This window comes from Schistocerca serialis, chromosome 4 (assembly GCF_023864345.2).
Source record: "Schistocerca serialis cubense isolate TAMUIC-IGC-003099 chromosome 4, iqSchSeri2.2, whole genome shotgun sequence".
Classification (NCBI taxonomy): Eukaryota; Metazoa; Arthropoda; class Insecta; order Orthoptera; family Acrididae; genus Schistocerca; species Schistocerca serialis.
The window spans coordinates 924,973,824-924,983,435 of NC_064641.1; positions in this window are offsets into that span (position 1 = coordinate 924,973,824).

Below are 9,612 nucleotides of genomic sequence, written 5' to 3' on the forward strand. Positions count from 1 at the left end.
ATTTACTGTATACCGTGGACCTTCTTCTTGACGATGAAGCACATAAATTGCATCGGAATGAAGTTCAAAAGGCACATTGCCGACTTAAGTACAAGAGGACTGACACTCTAAATTTATATGATTTGAACCTCTCCTGTGAGTCCAGTTGTAGATTCCGATGCTTCACTTCATGTTTACTGTATACCTTGGACCTTCTTATTGACGATGAAACACAGAAATTGCATCCGAATTTAATACAAAATCCACATTGTTGACTTAAGTACAAGAGGACTGACACTCTAACTTTCTATGATTTGAACTTCTCCTGTGAGTCCAGTTTTAGATTCCGATGCTTCACTTCTGGTTTAGTGTATACCTTGGACCTTCTTATTGACGATGAAGCACAGAAATTGCATTGGAATTAAAATCAACAGGCACAATGCCGACTTAATTACAAGAGGAGTGACACTCAAACTATCTATGATTTGAACCTCTCCTGTGAGTCCACTTTTAGATTCCGATGCTTCACTTCAGGTTTACTAGATACCTTGGACCTTCTTATTGACGATGAAACACAGAAATTGCATCCGAATTTAATACAAAAGGCACAATGCCGGCTTAAGTAGAAGAGGATAGACACTATAACTTTCTTTGATTTGAACCTCTCCTGTGAGTCCAGTTTTATATTCCGATGCTTCACTTCAGGTTTACTGTATACCTTGGACAGTCTTATTGACGATGAAACACAGAAATTGCATCCGAATTTAATACAAAAGGCACAATTCCGTCTTAAGTACAAGAGGACTGACACTCTAACTTTCTATGATTTGAACCTCTCCTGTGAGTCCAGATTTAGATTCCGATGCTTCACTTCAGGTTTACTGTATACCTTGGACCTTCTTATTGACGATGAAATACAGAAATTCCATCCGAATTTAATACAAAAGGCACAATGCCGACTTAAGTACATTGAGGACTGACACTCTAACTTTCTATGATTTGAATCTCTCCTGTGAGTCCAGTTTTAAATTCCGATGCTTTACTTCAGGTTTACTGTATACCTCGGCACTTCTTATTGACGACGAAGCACACAAATTGCATCGGAATTAAATTCAAAATGCATAATGCCGACTAAAGTACAAGAGGAGTGACACTCTAACTGTCTATGATTTGAACCTGTCCTATAAGTCCAGTTTTAGATTCCGATGCTTCACTTCAGGTTTACTGTATACCTTGGACCTTCTTATTGACGACGAAGCTCAGAAATTGCATCGGAATTAAATTCAAAAGGCACAATGCCGACTTAAGTACAAGAGGACTGACACTCTAACTTTCTATGATTTGAATCTCTCATGTGAGCCCAGGTTAAGATTCCGATGATTCACTTCAGGTATACTGTATACCTTGGACCTTCTTATTGACGATGAAGCACAGAAATAACTTCGGAATTAAATTCAAAAAACACAATGCCGACTTAAGTACTAGTGGACTGACACTCTAACTTTCTATGATTTGAACCTCTCCTGTGAGTCCAGTTTTAAATTCCGATTCTTCACTTCAGGTTTATTGTTTACGTTGGACCTTCCTATTGACGATGAAGCACAGAAATTGTTACTGTTTTAAATTCAAAAGGCACAATGCCGTCTTAAGTACAAGAGGACTGACACTCTAAATCTCTATGGTTTGAACCTCTCCTGTGAGTCCAGTTTTAGATTCCGATGTTTCACTTCAGGTTTACTGTATACCTTGGACAGTCTTATTGACGATGGAACACAGAAAATGCATCCGAATTTAATACAAAAGGCACAATGCCGGCTTAAGTACAAGAGGACTGACACTCTAACTTTCTATGATTTGAACCTCTCCCGTGAGCCCAGTTTTAGATTCCGATGCTTCACTTCAGGTTTACTATATAACTTGGACCTTCTTATTGACGATGAAGCACAGAAATTGCATCGGAATTAAATTCAAAAGGCACAATGTCGACTTAAGTACAATTCCCCTGACACTATAACTATCTATGATTTGAACCTCTCCCGTGAGCCCAGTTTTAGATTCCGAAACTTCACTTCAGGTTAACTGTGTACCTTGGACCTTCTTATTGACGATGAAGCACAGAAATTGCATCGGAATTAAATTCGAAAGGCGCAATGCCGACTTAAGTACATGAGGACTGACACCCTAACTTTCTATGATTTGAACCTCTCCTGTGAGTCCAGTTTTAGATTCCGATGGTTCACTTCAGGTTTACTGTATACCTTGGACCTTCTTATTGACGATGAAACACAGAAATTACATCCGAATTTAATACAAAAGGCACAATGCCAACTTAAGCACATGAGGACTGACACTCTATCTTTCTATGATTTGAACTTCTCCTGTGTGCCCAGTTTTAGATTCCGACGCTTCACTTCAGGTTTACTGTATAACTTGGACCTTCTTATTGACGATGAAACGCAGAAATTGCATCGGAATTAAATTCAAAATTCACAATGTCGACTTAAGTACAAGTCCACTGACACTCTAACTAACTACGATTTGAACCTCTCCTGTGAGCCCAGTTTTAGATTCCGAAACTTCACTTCAGGTTTACTGTGTACCTTGGACCTTCTTATTGACGATGAAGCACAGAAATTGTATCGGAATTAAATTCAAAAGGCGCAATGCCGACTTAAGTACATGAGGATTGACACCCTAACTTTCTATGATTTGAACCTCTCCTGTGAGTCCAGTTTTAGATTCCGATGCTTCACTTCAGGTTTACTGTATACCTTGGCCAGCCTTATTGACGGATAAACACAGAAATTGCATCCGAATTTAATACAAAAGGCACAATGCTGTCTCAAGTACAAGAGGACTGACACTCTAACTTTCTATGATTTGAACCCCTCCTGTGAGTTGTAGCGTTGCTCTTGGGGGACAAAACATAAAAAGAACTGTTACTTTTTTTTTAATGTCGAAAAAGTGAATATTTTGGTGGGCCACTTGGCAACAGGATCAGGGATTTATTACACTATTATAATAACATACGTTGACCATTAAATACCTGAATAAGAGCAGCATATTGATATACACTCCTGGAAATGGAAAAAAGAACACATTGACACCGGTGTGTCAGACCCACCATACTTGCTCCGGACACTGCGAGAGGGCTGTACAAGCAATGATCACACGCACGGCACAGCGGACACACCAGGAACCGCGGTGTTAGCCGTCGAATGGCGCTAGCTGCGCAGCATTTGTGCACCGCCGCCGTCAGTGTCAGCCAGTTTGCCGTGGCATACGGAGCTCCATCGCAGTCTTTAACACTGGTAGCATGCCGCGACAGCGTGGACGTGAACCGTATGTGCAGTTGACGGCCTTTGAGCGAGGGCGTATAGTGGGCATGCAGGAGGCCGGGTGGACGTACCGCCGAATTGCTCAACACGTGGGGCGTGAGGTCTCCACAGTACATCGATGTTGTCGCCAGTGGTCGGCGGAAGGTGCACGTGCCCGTCGACCTGGGACCGGACCGCAGCGACGCACGGATGCACGCCAAGACCGTAGGATCCTACGCAGTGCCGTAGGGGACCGCACCGCCACTTCCCAGCAAATTAGGGACACTGTGGCTCCTGGGGTATCGGCGAGGACCATTCGCAACCGTCTCCATGAAGCTGGGCTACGGTCCCGCACACCGTTAGGTCGTCTTCCGCTCACGCCCCAACATCGTGCAGCCCGCCTTCAGTGGTGTCGCGACAGGCGTGAATGGAGGGACGAATGGAGACGTGTCGTCTTCAGCGATGAGAGTCGCTTCTGCCTTGGTGCCAATGATGGTCGTATGCGTGTTTGGCGCCGTGCAGGTGAGCGCCACAATCAGGACTGCATACGACCGAGGCACACAGGGCCAACACCCGGCATCATGGTGTGGGGAGCGATCTCCTACACTGGCCGTACACCACTGGTGATCGTCGAGGGGACACTGAATAGTGCACGGTACATCCAAACCGTCATCGAACCCATCGTTCTACCATTCCTAGACCGGCAAGGGAACTTGCTGTTCCAACAGGACAATGCACGTCCGCATGTATCCCGTGCCACCCAACGTGCTCTAGAAGGTGTAAGTCAACTACCCTGGCCAGCAAGATCTCCGGATCTGTCCCCCATTGAGCATGTCTGGGACTGGATGAAGCGTCGTCTCACGCGGTCTGCACGTCCAGCACGAACGCTGGTCCAACTGAGGCGCCAGGTGGAAATGGCATGGCAAGCCGTTCCACAGGACTACATCCAGCATCTCTACGATCGTCTCCATGGGAGAATAGCAGCCTGCATTGCTGCGAAAGGTGGATATACACTGTACTAGTGCCGACATTGTGCATGCTCTGTTGCCTGTGTCTATGTGCCTGTGGTTCTGTCAGTGTGATCATGTGATGTATCTGACCCCAGGAATGTGTCAATAAAGTTTCCCCTTCCTGGGACAATGAATTCACGGTGTTCTTATTTCAATTTCCAGGAGTGTATATATATATATTTGAGATCGCTCGGAAGAAACATTATCATTTCTGTGCATTTTTATAGTCGCGATGTAGTCATACCCGGATCAACACTAAGGGACCAGAAGATTTATAGACTTTAAAAGAAATGCAACACTACACGATTAAGAAAAAAGTTGGTTCAGAAATAATAGGAAAACAATAATGTTCCTTCTTCCTCATGCTGCATTCGGCCCATCAGCGTGATCGTAATTTCTGATGAAGTAACACAAAAATAATTATCATTCAGTTAAATAAGGAGATGGAATCATCAAGGTTAATTTACGAAAATAAGCACACTTATCTTTAACACACGTTTTTTTAATGATACGTACCTTTTCATATTAAATTACAATAGATGACCATTGTGGTTAAATACTTTATACATAACAGTCAAAATGTCCTCTTGATTCTGTCTGTTCGATATCAGTTACAAGAAACTACATCTTTTGTGATTGGAAAAAAAATAACAATTAGCATATTCACTCAATATTTTCACATCAAATATAAAATACAGTTGTGGAACGCAGCAAGTCCGCGTCCGCCTCTCATGGAATACAAACAGTAAAAGGTGAGGCGCCAAAAGCCTCATTTGTCTTGAAACAACAGAATTCTTTTTTATACCATTAATCGATACATGTACGTAGAGATTTACTGGCACCGCGCAAGAACGGCAAAGATAAAGAATAATAGATTCTGTCGCTGCTATGCGATGATTCATTTCTTTTACTTTACAATTGTTCGATAACTTTAGGCCATCAGGCGTTTACTATTGAGCGTATATAAATGTTTGTGAGGCGAAAATTACTAATATTACACTGCCTCCCATGAGGAGGGAAGGAATACCGAAGGTATTACTTTCATCCTCATGCACATTGGAATATTTGTAATTTTCGAGTGTAACATACAGGTTATTAAAAGTTTCATTTTATATTCATTCCATAATAAAAGAATTAACGTTTCAATTTGTAATTACTGACGGTGGATCATTGTGAATTTGTTCTGTATGTCTATCAGTGTTTGTATGGATTCAGTCTATCTTGATGATTCTTAAAATTAAGGCTATAAGTACACATATTTACAAGATTTATAAGGAAATAGAGTCACACTTCATTTTTCATCGTTGCAAAAGTAATTTGACTATCACAACTGGTACACAACTTTCTGTTTTGACAGTATTCATTATATTGTCATCGTCTTGTCGATTGATTGCCTTGTCCGTCGTCGCATTTAATTATACATTTATTTTCGTCGCACATACACTATTTATGATAGACTTGGATTGTAGAGCGGCCACTGGTGATGGCTTCGAAAAGGAAGTCCATATCTTTCACTTTCAGGGCTCGAGTGTGGCTCTCCGAATTATTTCACATATGAAACAGATAAAATATCTTATATTAGAATAGCTTACAAAATTAATTTTATATACATGTGGGATGGGATATAGGAAGGATCGGATCCTTTTACGTATTTTAGTGTGCTTATTTTCATTCGTATCGTGACCTTTCGTTAAAGTTTACATTTCAACAGTGTTCAGAGGTGACCTTGTGACTTGTCTCTGTGTACAATCAGTCATTATAATAATTACGTTAACTTCTCTATCTTAGAGTCTCTCGGAAGGTTTATGATACACTCAAAATGTTTTCAGTACTGGGTGTGAATGTTTTTGCTACAGAATGTAGCGCACAGCAACTGTGTTGTCGGTTGAACGTTTACATTATTTCGTCACGTGTGGCTGTCCGCCTCCACTGTTGCGAGCAATCTTGAAATTCAGTCTGTGCGCGCGCACGTGACCGGAGCTTTCTTGCAGAGCGTTGATTTCGCGCTTGAGGTGCCGTGCGTCGCTTTTGTTCGGCGGATCGTGGCTTTGTGCTTTTTAGATTGCTGGAGGGAGCTTCTGCCACCGAAACTGCCTCACATCACTTCCTGTCCACTATCCAGTTACGGATTCACAGGTAAGTGGTAGCTACCGCTGCAACTGCATGTGTGGAATGACACTGATTATTACACACTGCACACATCAACGAAATTGTTCACACATATGGTGCAGTAGAATACTGCCACTGACAATTGTCAAACTTTAAAACTTCACTTGCACTGTGGTGAGCGTCTGCGTGAACGGTGTATTAAAAGAAATTCTCGCGTCATAACATCACACGGTGTTTACAAGTTGATTTACATACTAATATTTACAAGAGTTCATTTAAATCGAGAAATAATCTAATTGACCACTTTGAATCAAAACAATTGTTTCTTAATTAGTCTTTTTTTTTATTTAAGTACTTTTTCTTTGACCAACTCCATTCCAATCTCCTTTACAAATTAATTTCATTCATAGTAATCTTTATCACGCTTGCTTATTCATTTTGTAGGACCAATACATTTTTTTTTAGTGCTCGTCTTATTTAGTGACTTGTGAGGGGAGCTTCATTTATGTCAAAAGGTTTTCTCGTATGTGCTCGTACTTAAAGAAAGTTCGAGGACAGATTTGAAAATAGCAATTCCGCCTCTGAGTTTCGTGTAGAAATACAAACAGTCAAAAAAAAATGGGAAAAGCGGGCCTACTCGCGGATCGTCGACAGAATCTAAATTACTCCTCAACCAGGTCGAAAATTTAATTTACCTTGCGCATTACAAAAGCAATATGCACGTCGCGAACCTACTCATTTTTATAAGTAGTGCCTCACTTCCTAAGCACACGTGCATCTTTACAAGTTGATCCTGAGGAGTGGATAGGATCAAGGATCTTAAAGGATTTGCACTTAGGAAAGGGATTCAATAATCACATAATCACAGAGAAAACAATAAATATTGCAGTGCACACTTAAAATAAAATCTATCACTTCAAGCATGTATATCTAATATGTATCTTGCTGCAGCTTGCTTACTACTCTTTGCTCATTTCTTAGACTAAGTCAAGTTTATGCATTACGCATTTAGGTATTAATTATCATTTGTATATATAAGCCTCTCACTAGAGTGTTGTTTTTTGCTGCTGTCGCTACCTGTGAAGCTTGGGCGAGATCCTTATTATATGTGCTGCTAGCTTGTGAATTTGCAGTATCGCTAATGCTCAATAGTACCGTGAAGTTGGCATAATAAACCATGTTACTCATATGTTCTTTTACTCAGCTTGTTTATAGTCTGGACTCATCTTACTTTGCGTTATATAATAAACTTCCTTTTTATTCCATCACGCTTTTACTTAAGGTTAACGTCAGGCCTTTTTAGAACAATTGCACTGCGTTATCAATCTGTTCCTGCTTAATCCTAGGTATCTGTTCACTTCAAAGAGATGTTATTTTATCGCTGGCACAGCACTGTGCTGGAATTTACAAGTTAAATCTACCGACTGCTTTACGCTAACAGGTGGTGCCTTATTTACGTCACCTTTGAAAATAGGGAATAACCTCATGGAATCGAATCTTTTCTTACAACTTTCCTATTTTGTCTGGACGTTTAAGTATTTCCTATTAAAAACAGGTCATTAATTTGTCCTCGATTAAATTTCACTTACTAATACTAAGCACATATAATCATCATTTTCATATTACTATTTAGTGAGAGAAGTGCATTATTCGCTCCTTCCTGCTCATTCTCAAATTACTATTTAGCGAGAGAAGTGCATTATTCGCTCCTTCCTCTTTCCTCATTTTAGTACCTCGGGGCTAATTAATACCTCTCGAGTACATCATTTTCCTTACATACTAACTTATAACTAAAATTGAAAATCGCCTCTAGGACATGTCCTCCTGTTTACATAAAGATTATTCATGTAAATACTTGTCTACAACTTATTCTGTATTTTATTTTCCAGACACGTTGTTTTGATACATAAGGTTTCCTTTTAGCACCGGCTAACGTCCGTAGTCAGTTCAGTTCCGTTCTTGTTACCCATTGGTTAATCCTGATCTCCAATACCTTAGAATTTTCTTACAGCTTAAATTAACTTAATTCCTGGCGTTATAAAATTTTCTTAAATCCTGATGGTGGAACAATCCTTTGATTTTATTCGTGGCAGGGTCAGATAACAAATAGCTACCAATGTGTGGTTTCCTCATTATCACAAAGGGACCTTCATAAATGTGTTGCCACTTACGATTCTTCTTTAACAACAGTGATGGTTTAAAGTGAGTCCTGACTAATAACTAACTCCAAGAAACTTCTGCAGATGCTCTTCAAGAGCCTCTGGTCTCGTTCTTATGGGTACTATAATTTTATTGATTAATGTTGCATCTAGGACTAGCCTTACGTTACCATCTGATTTTAGCACAGACAATAAAGGACTCGAATAAGGTGAATGAGATACTTCTATCACATTCCAGCGTAACATTTTCTTGATCTCGCACTTGACAGCTTCGCGTCTCGCATATGGAATGGAATAGCTTGTTCTACAGTAGGTTGAATGGGGCAGGACATCCATTCGATATTCAAAGCCTTTTATTAGTCCAGGTTTCTTAGAAAATACTTGAACGTAATCTGTTAACAAATTGTAAAGCTCATTCTTCTGTTGTTTGGATAATTCAATGGACTCACTAGCTTTACCGTATAATTCATTCTGACCGGGAATTAGGTCTTTATACTCATCGTCATTAACACTTTAAAGATCTGTCATGTCTTCTGTCTGACTGTACTGTTGTCTTTTAGTCCATGGCCGTACTGCTGTTTGAAGCACCCCAAAGTTTGTCTTCACCTTACTTCTTAACAAATTTACAGTTACTTGTTGCTGGCTCGCTACTAGAGTACAGATTCCACACTCGATGTCAATTTTAGCTTTCGTCTGCCTCAAGAGTTCCATACTCAGGATACATGGCACTGATAGGTTTTTAACAATAAGAAAAATGCACGTTACTGAAATAGACTCTATCTGGATTTGAAGCTGAGTCTGAAGATTTACGCGTTGTGTTAGTGGACCAATTGCTCCCGATATGGTGCAACCTTGAATTGGAAGTGATAAAACTTTGCATACAGAGGATATTTGCTTAAATAAACATAAAGATAAGACATTTATATTAGCTCCTGTATCTACAATAGCTGTTACTGGTATGTTGGCAATTGATACCCTTATGGAAGCTTGAACTTGTTCGTCCCATACGTCATCATTGTCTTTCGTCTCAGTGTCTGC